At 38.2% G+C, this 22271-nt stretch overlaps 1 protein-coding gene across 2 annotated transcripts in view; it reads right to left on the bottom strand.

The window, feature by feature from the left end:
* The window catches only part of TMEM240 (transmembrane protein 240), a 1090807-nt gene that overhangs the window by 267966 nt on the left and 800570 nt on the right, over positions 1–22271 (bottom strand). The gene's annotated exons all lie outside the window — the stretch shown is intronic.

Below are 22271 nucleotides of genomic sequence, written 5' to 3'. Positions count from 1 at the left end.
CTCAGAAGTGCGAAATTCAAAATCTCGAATACCGGAGGTTTTGAATTAGTGCTTCTGGTGTTTCACTGTGGTTATGGATTCAAGTAAGTGTGTATGTGTTAAGGGTTTTGGGTATGGCCTGTGATGTGTGTTAGTGTGTTTTGTTGCTCTGATGTGTGTGTGTGTGTGTGTGAGGATAATGTAGCTTGTGTGGTGGTGTTTTGTGTGTGCTTGTATGTAGTGCAACCTCGAAGTTAGAATATTTAAGTAGGGGGGTGTGGGGGGTACAACCCCCCACATGGGGGGGGTGCAGGAGGGCTTGCCCCCCCTGCTTTTATGTAGTAGAGAGGTTGTGTTTGTGTGTGGGGAGGAAGGTGGGTGTGTGTGTGTCTGTGTGTGTGTGTGTGTGTGGACAATGCATATCACAGATTACATCACAGAATTTTAGTTTACATGTTACAGGCATTATAACCCATAAGCACATTTCATAAACTCTGTTACATCCTGAATAAGAAATAGTGGCATATTTATTTTGATGTGTCACAAGGTCCAAGAAAGGAGTAGCTACAGTACAGTACTGAGGGACAGAGTTCCTGTAATTCCTCTCTGTTTCAAGAGATGTCCTCACATGTTTGCTAATAACAATGGTAGTCATGCCTGGATAGCATTGACTTTCCCAGACTCTGGATGAATTTTGCCACCAGCCACCTGATGAACAAGGTAAGCTATGTCTGACATTCCTACTTGGCATTTGTTTGCCTATATAATCAAATCATTCCATCTGAATCTCCTTACTACCTTCAGATAGACTGCAAAATTTCTACCAGAACTGACAATGTTATCTACATAACAAAGAGATTAGTCTCCAGCTCCTGCTAGGATGCAATCTATAAGTCTTTGAAAAGTTGCAGAGGTATTTCCATCCATATGGCATTCAGATGAATTCTTACATTCCACTCAGGGTAACACATGTTGACTTCCATCTTGCTGGGGAGTGTCAGGCATATCTGCAAAGTAATCTTTAGTTAGCAAATTTAAGAGAAGAACTCCATCTGTAGTTTCATCCTCAACTGATGTGCAGTTTTAGCAACTATTGGTATGTAGGCCTGGTCCCATAATTTATATATATGGGACCAGCCTGTATGTAGTTGTTTCCTGGACAATCAATGCGAGAATGGCTTATTTACATATGTGCTTCTTATTTAGACTACTTGGCCAGGAGTCTTGAGTGTTCAGATTTGCACAGGATTTCCAAATTTAGGCAAAAAGGCTGCTGCTGTTCAAGTTTCCTGATACAGCTGCTGTGATTCACTTTTCTGAAAAGGAAATTAAGCATGTCAACTCTTCACTTGCTATTAATGATATGCATTAATACAAGTGATACACGTACAGTTTATCCATTTAGACCAGGCGGGTTTGCATTAATTTACTGTCATTGCCATACTTGTTATTGAATTACTGTCACTGGCGCATACATATGCTTGTTCCAGTCTAAGAAATTGATCAATTATTGCTTGGAGCAAGAGGAAAGAACACTGATCCACCCTGGAGAGGAACAAAACTAGTTTGGCAATTTCAATAAAGTTTTAAAAATGGGTTCACACACTTAATTGTGGGTTATGCCTGTCATTCAGGCAACAAACTAAAATAAATTATTCTGGATGTCATTTATTTCACTTTCTTCTACTAAAAGCACTGCAGCTATCCTCTGGAGTATTGACTGTGTATATGAAACAGCACAGTTAAGTCTGTTTTCTCTCTGTAATTTCATCCTCGCCTAATGTGAGCTTTTAGAAGTTAGAAATTGTGAGTAGTGAGTAAAACACAACCAAAAGAGCCAAGATAACCATTCTGATTTCCAAAATCTAAGTACACTTTCATTTTAATATTAGGTGGGTATGCAAAAGGCAGCCATCTTGTGAGGTGGGGTGGCAGACTATGCGTAAAAGTACAGGACATTAGTTACATCACTGTTGATCACTGTTGACTAATTATTGTTTTGGCTTCTGATTATGTATTTAAGAACAACTTACTGAAATATATTACTGTAGCTGTTATGTATTTTACTCATAAAGAGGTTATTATTTTTTGAGGTGCAAGCTATGTGTGAAACCAAAGGGCAATGATCACAGTTATACAAACACTGATATGGCTCGTTTGTGGAGATGACACAGTATATGTATCTCTAAGCCACAGTCTGAAATACAATACTCTGGCTATTATAATTATGTGACAGTTGAAGGTAATATATACTTTCAGAAGGAGCACATTACATGGAGGCAGTATATTTGCAAAAAGAGAGAATGTCAGTACTTCCTGATGTTTTTTTAACACAATGAAGACATTGTTCATGTTTTAGCATTACTTTATTACAATTTCACAGTAATAACTGTTATGTTATGTGGCCTCATGTGAGTGTAATAGTTTTCATTGAGCCCTTGAAGTAATTTTAGTTTGAAATCTCTTATTTTACTAAATATAATCATGTTATTCTTTTCACTGTATTTAATTAATACTTCACCAATATGTGCACATGCACCTTTAGCTGTGTCATTAATGTTCTCTTTGTTTTTTTGACATTGTAAATTGCAGATTTGAGTAGGCATATTTTATGCTTATTAGATGTGCAGAATTCTCCCTAATTTTAATGTATAAATAAGCTACTCCTAAACTCCTTAAAAACAAAAAGTATGATATGTTGAACCTCACAAAAGCTGAAAAAAAACTTCTAAAAATCTAAACATTACAGAGCACAATTGTTTCCCAATAGAAACAACCATGCCCTTTAAATACTTAGGTTCATGCCTAGACCAGTCACTTAACTTCCAAATCCAAATTAAAAAACACCAGGTTTTCTTTTATTCTTGTCCTGGAAAATATCACCATTTTTGTCCAGATCAGTTATAGTTGCAATAGGAAAAGGAGTCCTCCTTACTCAACTTGAATATGGGCCCCCCATCATAGCCACAGCTTCTAAAAAAACTCATCAACTCTACAGTCTATTGATAACAAAATCTACTGATTCATTTCCACCCCCCCCCCAGGAACACCATTGTACCTAGACCCATTATACCACCCTCTACAAAGACAAATGGCTACCAGTCTTCTACAGAATTGAGCTCCCTAGGGTCTCTCCTTTTCAAACTACGTCAACAAGGTACCTTCACACCTGTTGCAGCCAGTATTATAAGAAAACTATCCCCTATAACTTCCATAAATTCTCCCAATTAACTCCCTCACTCCAGACACTCCACACCAAACTACACTGTACTAACCATTCTTTCTGCATTCTTGCGCCCAAACTCTAGCAATCCCTTCCCATGACCTAAAAGAAGTCTCTTCTTTCCCAATTTCAGAGCACAGCTTAAAAGACACATCCATTAAATGTTTGACTGCAGGTGATTTTCCAATGGGCACCACTTAACTCCCTCCTCACCTACATTACTTCTACTTTGACCCTCTTTTCTCACATCTGCTTCTCTCTCTCTCTCTCTTTCTCTCTAACTCTCGCATCTATTACTAAATTAAATTCACATTTGTTTTTCTACTCTGTTAATAATAATTACATTTTGTTTCAATTGTCTGTGGGATTCTTTGCCTTCTGTGATTACTCCATGTTTGTGAATTTGTTTAGTTTAATTTTTTGTGAATTTCTTCACCCGGGCTATGCCTGCAAATGGTCTATTTTGGGCAGTGTATTACCCCAGTAAACAAGCAGACTGTATAGATAAATGCCTTTCACCTGGAGGTTGAAACCCTTGAGTATAAATAGAGACAAAAAAGAGAGGGAGGGACAGAGACAGAAACATGTCTCCAAATGTAACTGTGGTGCATTAAGAAAGGTCCCAAAACAGGACCAGATGTCCGATATAAATTGTCATTTTAAATTTTCTAGCTCCAGCAATTTGCATGTCATTTTGCTCACAGAACTTGTAGAGAAATCAGTATGAATATAGACCTCACAGAAGCTCTACAACATCAACAGTTCCCATGTGTTAATTATTACGCCTCCTGACATGGCACATATCATGCACTGTGTTCACTGGCTATTGTACAATATTATTTCTTTCTAGGTTTTACATTTGTCTCTTTGGTACTTATTTTTTGTTTCACTACCATGCTACCCTCTGTGACTCTTAGTGTTGCCATTAAGTTGACCTACTGGTTGCACATTTGTTCTTTAGGAATGATCAGAGCATACACATCAACATGACGGACAAAAATGTGGCATCACTGAGCTTGCTTCTAGTTCCTGAGCTGGTAACTGATCTCAAGCAATCCGGGACATAGTCAGAGCTTCATCCCTATGCATCACTGAGCTAAACCCAGTGTGTGTGAATTTAGCATTTAATTAAAGGCAGTCATAGTAAAAAGTCCAAGATGATGACCAGTAATTCATTATCATTTATGGCAATGCACTAGAAAAGGTCACTGGTGCATATGGGGATCTAATACCACTCAACAGCTGCCATGCTGTGCTGTTATACCTTATTGAAACCCAATTGTCTTGCATGCACTTAGTGATGTGCAGGGTTCTTATCAGCCTATCCAATTGTCAGGCACTGCTATAACATCTTATCCTACCAGTGCAAAGTGAAGACAACTCCCATATAAATATACATTAGTGACCACTTACAACACATATTGTCAAACACATCATGCTTCTAAACTAACAGATACAATTGTTTTTCTCATATAATTACCTGTAGCTTTTATATCAAAATTAAGTTCACAGACTTGTAACTCAGATGACATTATTACTGTTTAGTATATATTTACTATTTTTTTAAATCAAACAGCATCACAGCATATAAATAGTATTTATATATCACTGTAAATGCCCCAACATGCACAGATGACATTAAATAAATATAGTAACAAATTATCAACAACATGTATATAGACAGCTACACAGATTGCACTACTCACTTTCATTCTCATCCAACCACATGATTATTTCTCCCTTACCTCTTTCTTTTCATCTTTTGACTATCTATACCCTCCATTAATGATGCAAGTTATTACTTTACAGTAGCTGATTATTAGAAGAACTAATCAGATTAGAAATAGATTTCACACTGTGACTGACTTCATTATAGTGGAGTGCATGGGTATGCAGTCTAATTTCTTACATATGGGAATATTCCTGAAGTTAGGATCCAGAAAAATGCTGATGTCCTGGGTCACATCAGTCTGTACCTTACAGATGGAGAAAATTCTGCACCTTTAGGTTAAATAGTCTGCTGAAAACCAGAAACTGGCAAAATGTTCTGCATTACCATTCCCTAACCTATTGAAAATGTAGGTCTGGCAAAGTAGCATTAGGGATATCTAAATGACAGCTGTTACATAAAGAAGCCTGCCTGCAGGTTTCATTTTTGAACTCAAGAAATGGACTTGGTATCAACTATGATGAAATGCAAGTCTTGTTTCTGTTGTTTCATTCATGTTTCAAGTGATGTTTTCAGCTCACTTAATCGGCATTTGCTTCCTCATATAACCCTGATTACAACTTAAATACCAAAATCAAATACTTTCCTTCTGTTTACATCAGATGAGTTCTGATTTGAAATGTTTAACATTATAATGTGAACCCTGCTGCAAGTTGCCCACACTGCGCAGTGTTTGACAAAAGTCCCCCTTATTATTGCTCGAGTGTCAAGTTTCAGCATTGTTCTGTCCTACACATACAAGTAGAAATGAGTACCAAAATCTCTCAGCCTTTCAACAGTTAATATCTTTGCATCTGCTCTGCTCTGTTCCCTAGGTAACTACATTCAGACATTACTGATGAGGACACAACACGCATTAGACAACATTTTACTTGACATTGTCGACCTTAGACAGTATAAATACATCCAAAATTCAATAAAAGAAACATTCAATGAGAGAACAAGTACAAATGAAAATTAATGAAGATAAAAATATGGCATTTTTCAGCATAATCACACAGAGGTAACTTCATTCTTTTTCAGAAATATGTCATTTTCAGCATAATCACAAGGAATAAACAACATCATTAATTTTCAGGCCATTTAAACCGCACTGGAGTTGCTTTATTTATTTAATTTTTATTTATCTTTTTTAGTCTCCTAAGCCTTATTAAGCATAAATGCTTGTTTCTAAATTAGTGCAGAGCACTGACCATGTTAAAAGACTCACTCAGACTCACGCAATAAGCAAGTTGCTGATCTGAGATCTGACAGCTAGGTCTGCAGGAATTAATGAGTGCAGTTCATTACCATGTTAAGCAAAATAAGACTCGTGGTTTTATTGTCTTTGCCTTTCATATTACTTTAAGTGTCAAATGCAAATTAAAACGTGCATAAAACCTTCCATTTATCTGCAGTATTTGCTGCATTACTGTCCAAGTTCTGCCCAGTGAACTGACAGAGACAATCTTAATGAAGGGGGAATTTCAAAGGTCAGTAATTCATAATGCCTTTTCTATGTAGGACTTTATCCTGATCTGGGGAATATGCAGATGATATGCTCATTTTGTTTCGTAACTGTAAACATAACGTTAAAGCATTCAGTAGGCTTTGTTTAGATTCTCCAGTTTCTTAAATTCATGTTTTTGTCATTAAAAAGCACAACATTTACTCTCCCAAGGAGATAAACTACAATTGGTATTGCATCAGGTGATACTGTGAAGCAGTACTCACTTGGCAGTAAAAATCATATGCAAACATAGCTGCATACTTTTTCAAAATTTCATTAGTTACATCTGGCTCTGTAGTTTGGCTGATAATCCTGCCCTGTTTGCTGCTTATTATATGTGCTTGTTTCCCAGTCATGTTTAGACATTTCAATTAGCAGGGCCTCTCTGGAAGTCAGTAGAAGTACCAGCCCTTGAAACATTCATATTGATATTCACTGTATTCTGACTGGCACAATCACAAATTTGTGAACCCTTCTGTGATTTTCTGTTCTGATTACAGGCCAAAGTCTAAAGACACCGCTTGACAAAATACTTCATAATTAATTTTTGTGAAACATTTCAATAGAATGTGACTCACATGTTTTACTTGACTGTGGATCCAAAGTTACCAGTTTAATGATTAGTTGCCAATCAGCTTAACAGACATTGGTGCCAGATTAATCTTAAAAAGCAAACGTTGAAGCTTGTTGTTGTTTGTCTTTTCCCGGTTAGGGGTCGCCACAGCGGAACTCCGGTCCACTAATGATTGGCAGTGGATTTTTACGGTGACGAGTTGCCAGCCCGATGCCCAACCTTCAAAGAGGGCACACCCATTCACACACGCACCTATCTGCATGTCTTTACACGTCATGAGTGTGGGGAGGACATGCAGACTCCACACAGAAGGCACTCCAGCTGAGAATCGAATGGGAGAACCTCTTGCTGTGAGGCAACAACGCTAACCGCTGCACCACCACGGACTCTAAATGTAGAAGCTTGTATTAATGCAAAAAATTACCAAAATTAGTGGTTTTGCTAAAACTGTAAAGGGGAAAAGTCTAACAAAACAAAATGCTTATGTCAAGGTTATTAATAAGAATTTCAATGGCTATATGCATATTGCAGCTCACTGAATTAGTATTACATATGATTATGTTAATGTAAAGGCCCCTGGTCAAACAATCAGTCTGTTAGTCTCGAGATTTGCTTTCATCACTGACATCATGTAATAACCTTCTAAAAAGTATATCAGGAATAAGAAAGTAAAAAGTAGGCATTGTGTTCACAGGAAAAGTCTGGTGACTGAGTACATGACATAAATCCCTTTACATGCTGCATCTACTAATAAATCTGTAGTCCCCCATATACTACAATGCTTATTCATGCACAGCCATGGGAATTCAAGGAGACTGCACCAGCCTTAACCACTGTAATGACATCAGAATTATATGCATTTAGTTAACTGCTCCTAGAGGTTAGGGGATAGGTTTAGGCCACAACTGTATGTTTAAAAAAAATGGTCCCATTTCCTGACTCTACACATTTGTTTTACTGATAACAAGGTATCTTGTTTCCTGAAAACATTTAATTGGAAAAATATCTGCACTTCTACAAGGAAACTCTCTAAGGTGAGACCATGGAGGGTAGAAAGAACATCAGCAGCTTCATAAATGGCCTTCCAGCATAGGTTTGTTGTATTCATGGTTTCTCTACAGTGAAAAGAAACTACCAACCAACAGTATGTTAATATCTTTTTAACTGTTTGTTATAGTTATAGGACAATCACACTTCAAAATTTGATAAATTATGTTTTTCCATGAATGTTGATCTCTCATGTGCTAATGTAAAGTATCATTTTTCAAATTTTTTATACATCAGGATAGCCTGATGGGGATACTGTTCTGGTGTGATTTATTGTTACAGATGATAATTTTGCTTCCAGTAATGTAGGCTATGGCTCTATATGACTATACATAACAGGTGCAATATTTTTGCTGTCCTTTTTCTTTACTAGGTTACTTAAGTGGGAGGTTGGCACAATGGTTAAGGTATTTACCTTAGAGACACAAGATGCAGAGTTTGATTCTCAGATGGGGTAATTGGCTAGGCTTAAAATAGCCTATAAGGGCAGTTAGCCTAGTACTAATGTATGAGACTAAGTGCTGTGATTTCCTCTACTTGTTGGCAAACATATTGCTTTATCTTTTTCAGTGACTTCCTTTGATATTTGTTAGTAACATCTCCTAAACAGCCTTTTGAAGTTCATCTAAATAGGAATCTTAAAAAAATAGTTAAATATTTGCTTTTTTCCAATATCAAAGTTGAAGTTTTAAGGTGGCTTGTCCTCTGCCTCTGTTAACCATCTGTCACTGACTGCTCACTCATAGATTCATAGGTAAATAGGTATATACTAGGTTAACGACCACCATGGCTTTTATAAACCTAGCTGTGCAATCCAACCCAATTGTGTCCCTATGTATTATGGGTGTTTATTAAGAGGGGTATGTTAGGAAGTTTCTAGAGGTTATGTGGGGAGTATGTTAGCTTGGACATTACTGTCTGCCTCTATCAGACACATGGGGGGCCAAACCCAGGGTGAATTTCTGATTTCCCATCCCTTGATCAAGGTTATGCTGAAATAGGGTTAGAGATGGACTCTGCTTCACATAAATGGGAAGACTGTTCCAGAACATGGGGATTCTCTGAGATGCATACCTGTATCACCAACGTCTTATTTGTGACACAGGCAAAATGTAAATCCTTGGATCTAGTGGATCCAGTGCTGTTCATTTTGAGGATATGCAAAAGGTGCATCAGAGCTGGATCTGAGGATGTCTTGCATGGCAGACATAGATGGCTTCTCAGTAACCTGTAGGAGACAAAACATAGAGACAGGGCTTTAAGGTGATCCATGCAGGACAGTGTGTTTATACCCTGGCTTCACCTGGTAAAGTACCTTTGTGTGCATTCCAGCTATTCCATATGTCTAGTCAGGTACATGCTGAAGGGGACATTATACTCAATGATGGGTCTGATAAGGGCTGAATAAAATGGCACTATGACTTCCTTGGACCTATATGCCATGTCCTTACTTATAATATGGGCAACCTGGGATGCTTTTCTTACTACCTTGGCCACATGTTGCTCAAAAGCCAGATTACTGTCTTATCAATGTAATAAATAGTGTTCCCAAAAGGCACCATAATGCATTTCTTGGCATTGAGTTTTAGTCTGTGACTTTGGCACAAGTCATTGTTTTTGTTAAACCCTCTTGTAAGATATTTGTGTCATGATGGGAATCTATGATAGCTCCCGATTTGCAGCCATCTGTGAACTTGGTCAGCCAAACACCCTTGATGCCATATCCTTTATTTCTGAGAAGTAGATGCCAAATAGGAGCAGTCCCAGCATGAAGACTTGGGCTACCCTGCTAGTAGCCAGTCTCTTACAGGAGGTGGTATTACCAATCCTGACTTCCTGGATCCTGTATGTAAGCCATCTGGCAATCCAGTCAGTTATATAGGGGTTTATGCTCATCTGAATGAGTTTGATAACTATACCTGAGTGGGGTATTGTACTGATTGCCTTAGCCAGATCCCAGTAGGCAGTATGCACCATTTTTCCTTCATCCATTGCCTTGGTGACCTTCTCAAAGAAGTCCATCTGGTTTAGCAGGCATTCTCTTCCATTGACAAATCCCAACTGTGTTGAGTGCAGTGTCTGAAGGTTGCCTATGTCTTTGTTGATCATTTCCATGATAATTCATTCCATGGCTTGCATACTAGACTAGTCAGACTAATATGTCTGTAGTCTCCAGGGTCGGTTGACAGGCCACTCTTGTGAAGTAGGACAACCATTGCAGGTGTCCATTCTTGTGGTAAAAAGGCTGTTTTGAGGCTATAATGGAAAAGTGACTCAAGTGCTCCTGATAGATCATGTTTCAAGCTATTTAGGAGGCATCCTGGAATGTTGTTGGGGCTCATTGAGGCAGTGCATTTGTTTTTAGCGACCACCATTAGGACCTGTTCCCTGTTAATAGTTGGGAGGGCATGTTAGTAGGTATTTCATGGGCAGAGGCAAGGAGGGAGTTGGGAGTGAAGTTTGAGCTAATCAGCCGACAATTTTGCTATGTTGCTCTACTCATTGAAGGTGGCACCACTGACCACCAGTTTAACACCCTGTGTGTTGCTTTTGAGGTTTTGGACATAGATGTAGAAGGCCTTGTGGCTGTCTTTAGCCTGTGAGGCTATCTTGAACTTGTAACTGGCCTTGTTGGACTTATGTAGTCCTCTTAGTTTTTTTTTTAGTTTAATTACAGAGCTTCTGTCATTGCAGGAGTTGATCTTCCTGATTTTAGGCATGACTTTTTTCCTTTTGTTATATACCCTATTAACATTGGGATTCAATCATTGTAGTTTGGTTTTTTTTAGGGGGGGGGCTTACATCTAGTAGGTACAGTAACCTCTATACAGCCATTTACATGGTTGTACAGGGTCTCTGTGAATAATGCCTCACTGATTGCTGTGACTTCAGAGATGGGAATGGTATTGAATTTTGACAAACTATTGGTAATAGGGTATAGTTTGCTTTGGAATGGTTCCTAATTGTTACAGGGTTTGCTGGGTTATCAAGTTTTTTTATTTCAAAGGAGAGAGCTTTGTGGTCTGACCTTACCAGTGAGGATGTGACACTGGGGTGGTGCAGTGCTCTCCCATACTGGTGAGTACTAGGTCCACTATGTTTGAACCTCTGGTAGGTGTGCCCACTATCTGGTCAAGGGCATTTGTATTAATAAAGCCCAGGAATCATTGTGCCTGTGAGTATATATATATATATATATATGCCTATAGATGGGTAGTTAAAGTCTCCCATCAATATGGGATTGGCTTAGTTGTGAGTGAATTCAGTAGATCTTAGTACAAGCTATGGGATTCTAGGGATGTACAGAGTGACCTATAGCTTGCTAGGATATGATATAGGACTTTGTCTATGGTGATTTGCACATGGATAAATTCCAGAGCCTTGTCCTGTTTAACCAATGTAGAGTTGTGCTTGTTGCTGATATAGATTGAGACTCCTCCACCATTTTGTCTCTGACCGTGCAACTGAAGGCCTAAATGTGTGGAAGGCACTGAAGCCTTCCACTGCCAGAGTACTTACTCTGGATTTAAAGCATGTCTTAGTAATGGCATGGATGTCTAAATTCTCCAGAGTGAGGCATGCTTACAGGGTATGGAGTTTCTTGTTTAGTTTCCTAGCATTGAGCAATAACTCCTTTAGGTTTCTTTGGGTTTTATTTACTATGTCGGTAGGTTTGTCAATTTGCCATTGCCTAAAAAATTCTCTAATGGGGTGGCAGATATTTAGCTAGTATTTGGAAGCCTAGGAGAGAGGCGCAGTCCATCCTTTGCAAAGCAACACGGTTTGCTAACCATGCCCTCCCATGCTGACAAATATTGAATCCCCCTGGAAAAATATCAGAAACTAAGCTAATTACTGAAGTCAATCATAATTTGTTCTTATTGTGACATCATCCTTCATGAAGGTAGAATGATGCCCAATGCAAGGCACATACCTGCCTGAGACACATATTCAGAGAGAGAGATCAACAATGTCTCCCTTCATATAATCCTGGGAAGTATGTCTCAGGTCATTAACACTTGCATGGACTATGATAGAATCATGCTGGCACCTCTGTTGTAGTGACATGAGTGCATCCATAACTTGGTGGATCCTGGCTCCAGATAAGCAATTAACAGTTATCTTCTCCTTGTTCAGTGTGGTCAGTGGGGCATGTATGTGTTATACAGTGGAGTTCCCTATGACAAGAGGCCTTGGTAATGTGTTGGCTTGCCTTATGGGCTTTGCTCTTAGGGCTAAACTAGGTGTAGATGTATGTGTATTGTTTGGTGTTGCTTTTGTTGAGTGCTTTAGAGACTGCTGAGGATAGGCATTGCTGTTTATAGGCTTAAGAGGTCTTTGACATTTGGGAAAATTGTTTTTAGTGCCACAGCACAGGTTGATGAGTTTGTGTGCATGTGTGTGTGTGTGTGTGTGTGTGTGTGTGTGTGTGTGTGTGTGTGTGTGTGTGCAGGAGCGGCCTTAGGTCAACTGGTGCCCTAGGCAAAAGGTCTCCACGGCGCCCCCCACCACACCATCTGGTGCCCCCATCCTAGTCTACCTACACCAAATAAATACTGAAAAGTGCCCCTACTAGAGTGGCGCCCTAGGCAGCCGCCTAGTTGTCCTATGCCTAAGGCCGGCCATGTGTGTGTGTGTGTGTGTGTGTGTGTGTGTGTGTGTGTGTGTGTGTGTGTGTGTGTGTATTTGTGGTAGACACTTTGGTGGATATAGTGTGGGTGTGTTCTTGACAACATTGTTTGTAGACCAGATTTTTGCCTCCAGTGAAATTGTGCATGCGCATCCCCCACATACTGTGTTTATTTCCTTAATGACTAAATAGCTGCCTATGAACATGTGATAATTAATACATTGTCTCAGGATACTCATAGCTACCAAGCTGGCTACAGAGACATTTGGAAATTGCATATCCATGTTGTCTGGACTTGCTTTTGGGTGGGCTACTATAAGTCATGGACTGGGTTATACAGAGGTCTCCTTGGGTGGTCCTTGGTGTTTTGCACTAGACTGATTAGATTATTCTAAGATCTGACAGTAGTGCTGTTTAACATGTTGGAGACAATTTATAGTAAAGGACGTTTACTCAAGTGTAATACTGGTTTGCTGGATGGGCACTTAGTATTATGGATATATGGAAAACAATAGCTGGGAAAATGCTTCAATAGATAACACAACAGACAATAGCAATGAAAGAGGGGAGAACTTGTTTCAAGTCCTTACACAAAATTTTGCAGTCCTTTCATTGAAACTGAAATAAACTATTCAATTAATTTGTTTTAGTTTTCAAACTAATATTTGTTTCAATAACCAACTTCAAATAATAAAAATGCAAATCTGAAAACAAATAAATAAATAAATATGTGTATAGTATTACAAATACAAAACTATTACATCACTTGAGTCATGTCAGTCATCCCAGTCTTACCTCCAAGGATCCAGTTATCACATTATAACTTATTTAAGATTCACATCTGACTAAACAGTAAAGGCCAGAAAAGGGTAGAACAGTCTCATCAACACCCATTTCAGTTTAGGCTATATCCCTTGCTTTCCACCCTGTTGGACCAAGCCTTATCACCTGCTACTCATGACTCAGGTCTACTAAGACCTACTCCTTAGTTCAGGTTCAGTATCAATGAAAATCCACTTAATTTTTCAAACCGGGATTTTGCTCATAACTGCTCAGAAAATGTTAATTTTGATAAAGTTCATCAATTATCCTCTTACTTTTTCCTCTCATGAGGCAAGCTACATTCTCCTACTGTGTAGCAGTCTTCTTTGATAGAATAATTATACTGTTAAGAAAACTGTTTCATATATTGGCCACCATCATCTTCCCACTCGCCTATTATCTCTCCTGTTACTGGTTAAAGTTTAAGACCCCTCATGCCAATAATTTTCTTCCAGTACTTCAGAAACTATGAGTGTTATTCATGAACATTGTGTGCCAAGGATCAGGCTTTGTACACCACAGTATGTGTACCAAAACCCTTTGTGATTCAACAAAGTAATTGTACAGTGGGGTATGATATCGTATGGTGTCTTAACCCAGTTTGTAGGCATTGTACTTCATGTATGGCATATATGTGAATGACTCACCTTGACAACTGTGAGTCATTCGAAAAAAGAACAGCAAGGGAGTACCAACTGGTTGGAACAGGGAAACCTATGGGAGGCCAGCCACATATAAGTACTTTCCCAACTTTCAGTTGTACACCTATCCCATCCCCCACCCTTCTGTACTATAATGTGCAACAGCCAGTGCTGAGCAACATTGTAGTACAATTAAAAAATCTGCTACAAGGAGTTCACAATGCTAGATCCCTGAATTATTTTAATATGGTATTGAATTTGTGTCTGCCATCATGACAACTGGGTATGAATTCTTTATGAATCATAGACAATCAGGATAGAAGATCAAAGAAGACTGTGGTAAGGCAGCACAGGGTTTTCTAATATGCCTTCCCAAGTAGCTGTATGGTAAGGCATACTGTGAAACCTAAGCTGCCTCACCACTGTGGTCTTTGTAGCACTGTAAGGCTATACAGCATGGCTAGACATCCCAAGCACAGGAGTGATTGTTAAACTAAAGCAAACATGCATTCCAGTGTGCTATTCAAGAAGGTGGGATGGCTTTGGTACACTGCATGAACTACTCCAATCTATGCCCATAACCGGGGTTAATTTGCAGCAGTGTACAAGACATATTTTAGGAGATGCTTATGTGTGTTTGTGCAGTATGTATACCCATTCTTGGGCCCATCCCTGTCATCAGCAACTTTGGATCCTGCTTTCCAAACTCTGCAGCTCTCCCTAGTCTTATTGATGATAACTCTTTAATCCAATCCAATCCAATCCTAAGGATGCACATTATATTTCTAATACTGTCTGTGACTAAAAGCAATATCTTACCTCCTGTTTCTTTATCCAGGACAATCAAGCAAGTAATTCATCTCCTTGCATTCTTTCCAGATAACACAAAGAATGCAAAGCCTTCCAGTAACTGTCAATAAAGCAAGTGAATTTAAGAACCACAAATATTTAAATTCAAAACTGAAAAAGAAATCTCCATATGGTATGCAAAGTAGCCTTTACACAGGACTACTTAACCTTGCCTGCCGAAAGAAATGCGATATCAGCATTTCTAATCTGCCACTAGAACTCCTTCAGAAACAAAACAGTCACAGAACCCTTTTATAGCACAGAGACGAGGGTTAACCTGAGACCCATACTGTGCCCCTGTCTGAGACTGATAATGAGATTTCAAGCTGATCTGAATATTTATAAAATAATTTAACAAAGACGAAACTTTGACCAAAGATGGCTAGGCTGAATCTTACACCAAGGCTCTTATGAAAAAACATGTTATGTTTTAACAAACTGAGAATGTGGCTAACTTTAATCTTTAGAACTGTCCGTGAAGGTCCACACAATAATCACAGGCACTTACAAGTTTTCACAAGATTGGACAGTTTTTTTTAATTTTGAATGGGCAGTAACCCTGATAAAAAAGTTTTTTTTTAATAGGTACCGGAATGTTACTCAAGGACAATGTATTCTGAGATGTATGGCATCAAACTAATGGCATCCAATAGCTAAGTAATGTTTTCAGACCTTAGACCAATCATGAGCATAAAATGCTCAAAGAAAGACAGATAGAATAAAGGCTCATTATTGGCTGGCTGTCCACTTATCACAATCCAGAATGAAAAATTGCACCCAATCAAAAAAAAAAAACACCTCAGCTCAGTGCAATTTTAGGTCACACACATACACATAGGCTGACTGAAGGATACCCAGTAGACCAATGGCAGGTAAATATTAGAGTTAATTAAAATTAAATTAAGTTTGGTATTCCTTTTCTGATGTTCCTAGACACTGATATTCAAATCTAATGTATTCAAATGCAAATATAACATGATTTCCATTGTATAAATATGAGTTACTTGAATTAAAAGTTTCACATCATTCATCTGTCTGTTAAGAATAAATATACTAAATAAAGAATCCTGCTACTAAGAAGAAAACTGTGTCTGTCTGTGCTCCATAACCAGAAAAGTTTTTAAGATGGTACAATGTGAATAATTCATACCTCAGCTTGGTGATTAGCTCTAGCTTGAACCACTTTATTGGCTATTCTTTTAATTCACTGGAAAAGTCAAACATCGGAAAACAACAAAAATCGATGTTTTTACAAGGGGTTTGCCCTCGTACCCCCACACTCCCTGCATATTACATATACCAACTTCGAAATCGTAGTACAGTGGTGAAAAGGGTAAATTCCCTGATCCCCACTGTTCCACAATCTCCACTCAAAAGCTTTGACATTTCGGAAAGTCAATTGTATGGTCTCTTCCATATGAGGTATGACTTTCTGAAGAGTTGAGCTTCTGAATGGGACCATTGTAACTGTGGCAGCATTATTAGTCGGAGTGGGCGATCCCTGTCAGGGATGACAGGTGCTCATTCAGCTCTTGCAAGATGTCAGTCTTTTTCCACTCACTTTCTCTAGCGCATGCCTGGATCTTATCCAGATATGACGCCTTAAGAAGGTGGACCATTATCTAGGTTTCCTTGTCTAACCAGTTTGGAGCATGGCCTCATGCCTTCACAGTCACAGATGCTGCCATCATTTAAAGTGCCAGAGCCAGAATGAAGAAAGTAAGAGCAGGTCTGTGGCAAGTTTAGAACTACTCCCTCTGGGGTATGTGATCACCTAAGGCAAACCCAGTTAACCAGCAGGGTTATTACATCAGGTACTTTTATTACTGGCAAGTTTGCTTTAACCAAAACTGATTCATCACAAACGTGTTTTTTGAAAGAATATATTCACGTTTATTTATAAGGTGGATAAAAAAACAGTATGGAATCATACTTTTTCTTTGTATTATTTACAATTGCTGTGCATTACCTTTTTGGAGTATTACATTTGAATGTCATTTATTCATGCTGTAGAGCATCAGTTATTCATTTACTTTTTTTTTTTTGGGGGGGGGGTTCACAAATACATATTCCTATGTGTGCGATTACCAACTTTTATTAAATGTTGAGTGGTTTGAGGTGAGATTTGTGTATCAAATGATGTTACATGGGCAGAGATTACACTTTGTGGTTTTACAGATAGTCAAACATAGCTCCATTTTGCTTTTTCTAAATATATTCAGAATATATCAGAGGCTATCTGCACATTCCTGCGGCACGTTCAGGATTGCTGAGGGCTGCTGCAGACTCTGTCACTTTCCACAGCATTTTCATGTGAACCCAGGAATGTGTTCATGAGCAGCTAAGTGACAGGTTCACATATTACTGTGATTCATACAGCTAAACATAAAAGGGCATAATTTGCTTAGAAAATGCTTAAATGGGCCTTAATTTACATGAAATCTTTAACACCACTGTATTACGTTATGATTACCTGGGCTAAGTGACAAATTACTTAGGAAACTGCACAGTGGCAGATTTAGGCCTTGACACAGGGGCATGCACCACCCCTTTTTGACAACCTGCCATACACCTGATGGAAAAAAAAAAGTTAAACTGTTTCAGCTGAAATCGGAAAATATACCACAAACATGGTACACAGTTGAGAGTGTACCTCATTTGCTATATTTCTAGTTTCAACCCACAGAGGCTTTATTTTTTTGCATTTTTATATCACAGTTCATCATGGAAGACACAGTTAGAGGAGCCAGTCATCTTAAAATCCTGAGTGACTACTACAACGTCTTCCATCCTGATTGATAAAGCTCTCAAGAGGGAGGCTGAGAGGAACTCGTCTATATAATGTGGAAATGAAAAAGAAAGAAGAGCAACAGGTACTTAAATGACAGAATAACTGTACAGTGTTTTCTGCAGTTTTAGAATTTCTTTAACTCACGTATGATATGTAAAATATATTACTGTGCCTTAAGTTTTTTTGCTTGCTATAGTTTGGAATGTGGTAATGCTAGTGATGTCCATCTCGCAGTTATTTACATGATTGGTCACATCTACTGGCAAGTTAATTTATTTATACATTTCTTCACTTTGTCTCAACTGTTTGCTGTGGGAGTACCCCTTCCCTATTACATGCACAACCCAACCCATCAATCAGCCTTCCAGCGAAAGTGAAGGAACATGCTTGAAGGCTTAGGGACACAGTTATTTTCATAGCAAAGTAGTGCCTTCACATGACGAGGAAGCAATTTTTGTATCTTGTTTAGAAAATGTTGATCATGGAATTTCTGTGGATAGTAACAAGTAAGTTTGTTTTTTTTAAATTTTGGCAGGGTCAAACCAGATACTTTGGGAAGCAATGGGTCCAGGGCTGTTTGTAGATGAAATGATTATTTCTACAAAGCCAACAGTACAATATCAAACAGCACAGCAGGAACAATATGTGGTTAGGTGAGGCAAGCAGGAATACAAGCTGTAACTACTGTTTCTGGGCAGTGTAGCGATTATTATTTATTTTTATCCTAATAGGGTCAGTTCAGTCCAGATGCCTTAGGTAGGCAGATGGTATGGGGGCTGTTTGTGGATGTTTGACCTTACTGTTTGCTGGTGTAATTCTGTCTTTACAGGACTAATGTGTTATTTTGGAATACAAGCTGTGATTACTGTTTTTTGTAAGAAAAGTACATTTATATAACCAATGTTTTTATTTATTGTTTAAATCTAGCATGGTCAGTCCAGATAATGTAGACAAAAATATATATGGGGGCTGTCTGTAGATGAAATTAGCCCTGCTGCTTGCTGTTATAATTTTTACTTTGTAGGACTAATGCACTTTTTTGTAATGCAAGCTAGGATACATGTTGTTGCTACTATTTGTATAGGGTGCTGGGGTTTATATAATGAGTAAAGTGTTTTCTTCATAAACACAAAGGACAGGGTTTGATTCTCGCTTTTGGAAAAAAATGCTAAGCTCAAATAGCCCACAAAGCAGTTAACCTAGTACTAATCTACATTAATGCTACCATTTTTTGTTTTGTTTATTTATCCTGTCAGGATGATACCATGGGTAGGGAATGGGTACAGGACTGTCTGTGGATGAAAATGATTTGGTGTACTGTCTGCTGTTCTAATTCTAACTTTGCAGGACTAGCGTACATTTGGGTGAAACAAGCTGGAGTACCAGCTATTACTGCTTCTGTGAAACAAAAATACATGAATGCAATTATTTTTATTCTAGCAGGGTCAACAAATAACTAAAGATAGTATTTTTTATCCTGGCAGGGCCAAACCAGAGACTGTAGGCAATGGATATGGGTACTGTCTGTGAAAGAAATGATTGGCCTTGCTGACTGCTGTTGTATTCCTGTCTTTTGCAAGATTAATATGTATTCATCTGAGGCAAGCAGGAATACACAATACAATTACTATTATGTGAAAGAAAAATACATTAATAGTTGTTTTATCCTGTCATGGTCAAACCAGATATTTTGGGTAGGTTATGGTTATCGTTATGGGGGCTGTTTGTGAATGAAATTATTTGCCTTGCTGCTTTGATTTTATAATTCTGGTTTTGCAAGCCTTAGGTGTACTTAGGTGTACTTGGAAGAAGTTAAGATGGAATACAAAGTGTGATGACTGTGTGTTTAAAAAAATACATTAGTACAACCATTGTTTTCTTTTTCTTTTAACCTGACTGGGTCAGACCAGATACAAAAAAAGAAAAGACAATGGGTATGGGGACTGTCTCTGGAAGAAATGTCTGGCCCCTGGTGGTGCTTGCTGTTGTAATTCGAACTTTGCAGGACTGAGGTTTATGTTGGTGGAGCAAAAAAGGAATACAAATTGAGATTAGTGTTTCTATCAAACAAAACATACATTGATGTAATACTTTTTTTATTATGGAAGTCAAGATACTTGAGGTGGGCAGTGGTTGTGGGGACTATCTGTTAATGAGATGATTGGCCCTGAACTGTTAGAAAGCATTTTTGTGTTAAACTGAAGAAAGTATTTTGTGCTGTTATTTTTCTGCACAAATTAAATGGAATCTTTACTGATTCACCCAAAAGTTTGTGCTTCTAGTTTATATTTGATATTACATGACAGTAAAGTAGATTTTGGGTTACATTTCTCTGTGATATGTTACAATGGTTGCATTTGTTTTCATATATTGCATATAATGAAACTGGATATTTGTTTTGGGGATTTTTTTTTCATAACATGCATTTCTTTAAGTTGTTTATTTTTTGTTTTTAAGTTATTCACTGTTTTCACAGAAATCATTACAAAATTGCTTGCTTTTACTATGATACTTGCTGTGGTGATATTGCCTTCACTGGTGGGACTCATTACTAGGCTATCATAATGCATATGCAAACTATGCCACTATGGAAACGGACTGTGACTTTCCATGGGTAACCAAATCTCACCCTGATATGCCCTGAAATTCCTGGTTCTGCCTGTAAATTTGTTGTATACTAGATGGGAGTTACTTTCCTCCATTACCACACCTACTGCACAGTGTTGTACAACAGAATGTATATTGCTTTATTTTCACATGTGCTGTCAGAGCATATTAAGGTGATCTTTCAACAGACCCTGACATCCAGTGTTCCTCTCCAATGCTGGTGTAATTTCTAGACTCCACCCCCCCCCCCTTCTGCAAATTCCTGGATCCGCCACTGTTGCAGACTTCATAATGTTAGAAAAAAATAGTTGTTGAAATGTAATATAAGAAACTTCAAAATTATATAAAATTAATGCATTACCTTAAAGAAATTTTTATTTTACTGATATAATGGGAATATTATCATAGCTTTAGTGAAAAGTGTAAAGCTGTTATTTGTAAGTGAAAAAATATGACAGCAGCAGTGGAAGTGAGAAAAAATCATGCTTTGGTATCTTTCAGTGATTGTGTGTTTTAATTGTGAAGTATTGGAGTACGGATGTGTTGTTGGCTGAACATACACGTGTCCTTACTTGAAGATTTCAGAGTGTCACTGAAGAATGAAAAATAACAGCATTATGAATACGAGAGAATGCTAGGCTCTATGAGAAGGGTGAATCTGTTAGAAAAAGTGACTGCTTTATGTTTGGAATGTAATTATGATACTGAAACTATTAGTATAGCACAACTTTACTTGGCTGAACTAAATATTACATGTGTATATAATCATGGGGTTTGTGTTAACCTTTTTATAAGAAAATGGCAGGTATACATTGTCATTGGTGTATAGTTTGATTAATAATTACGTCAAAAGATTTTTGTGTATGATGCTGGCCTTTTTTCATGGGCAGTAATGATGCAAAACCAGGGATCAAGACAAAGTAAAACTTCAGCCATGAGGAAAATTGCATTCTCATGGCAGCCCTTAGGACATATGATATCGGAAATGTCTGTTTGGCAAAATGAGATCCAAACAAGCTGACAGGACCAAAGCCTGGAATCAAGTTGTCCTATACATTAATGCAGTGGGTGGCATAAACTGAACATTAACACAGTACAAGAAGTGGGCAAATGACATGACAGGACATGCTAGAAGCAAAGCAAGGCAGAATGCAATTGCTCATATCAATACTGGTGGGAGAGGGGCTATGAAATGATACCATTAATTATCAGGTGAAGCATACCTCCTCTCCATCCATGGGGATGATTATGACATTGAAAATGATGGAACTGGAATAATCAGACGTGGTGTGGACATTGGCTATTACCAACATCTGCAGCAGCAAGACTGGTCTGCTCAGGAAGGTTGATTTAAAAAACAGTAACATATATTTATTTACAGAACTGAATGCTGACAAGGACTGATTACATTAAACACATGACAATTAATATTAACAGATTAATATTTCACATCTGCACACCCCCTTAATAAGCATACATTAGTGTATTCCATTTCGTTATTAGTAACGTTTTCAAATATTTTTTACTGGGTCAGCAACAGAAAAAACAACAGTTCCATTATACCACTAAATTTCGAGGATATCATCAGCAGAATGGATGTTGTAGATGATGATGATGATGATGATGATGAGGAGGAGGAGGAGGAGGAGGAGGACAGTGGCAGGCACTGTCCAAGTTTAGTGGCAGGAACTTACACCTCACAACATGTTAGTAACTCTGCAAGAAGTTACAGTGCATCACAAAGGCAAGCACATGTTGACATTACACTCCCACTTGTGCAGGGGGTCATCTCTTGCACCTCTACACCAGTATCTCCAAACTCAGGCCAACACTTTTAGGATGATGACAAACATTCAGAGGTAACAGTGTCTACAGTGACACTCTTACAAA

Source organism: Protopterus annectens, chromosome 2.part0 (assembly GCF_019279795.1).
Source record: "Protopterus annectens isolate FY-2018-M chromosome 2.part0, PAN1.0, whole genome shotgun sequence".
Classification (NCBI taxonomy): domain Eukaryota; kingdom Metazoa; phylum Chordata; order Ceratodontiformes; family Protopteridae; genus Protopterus; species Protopterus annectens.
This window is presented reverse-complemented; position numbering and strand designations above follow the sequence as displayed.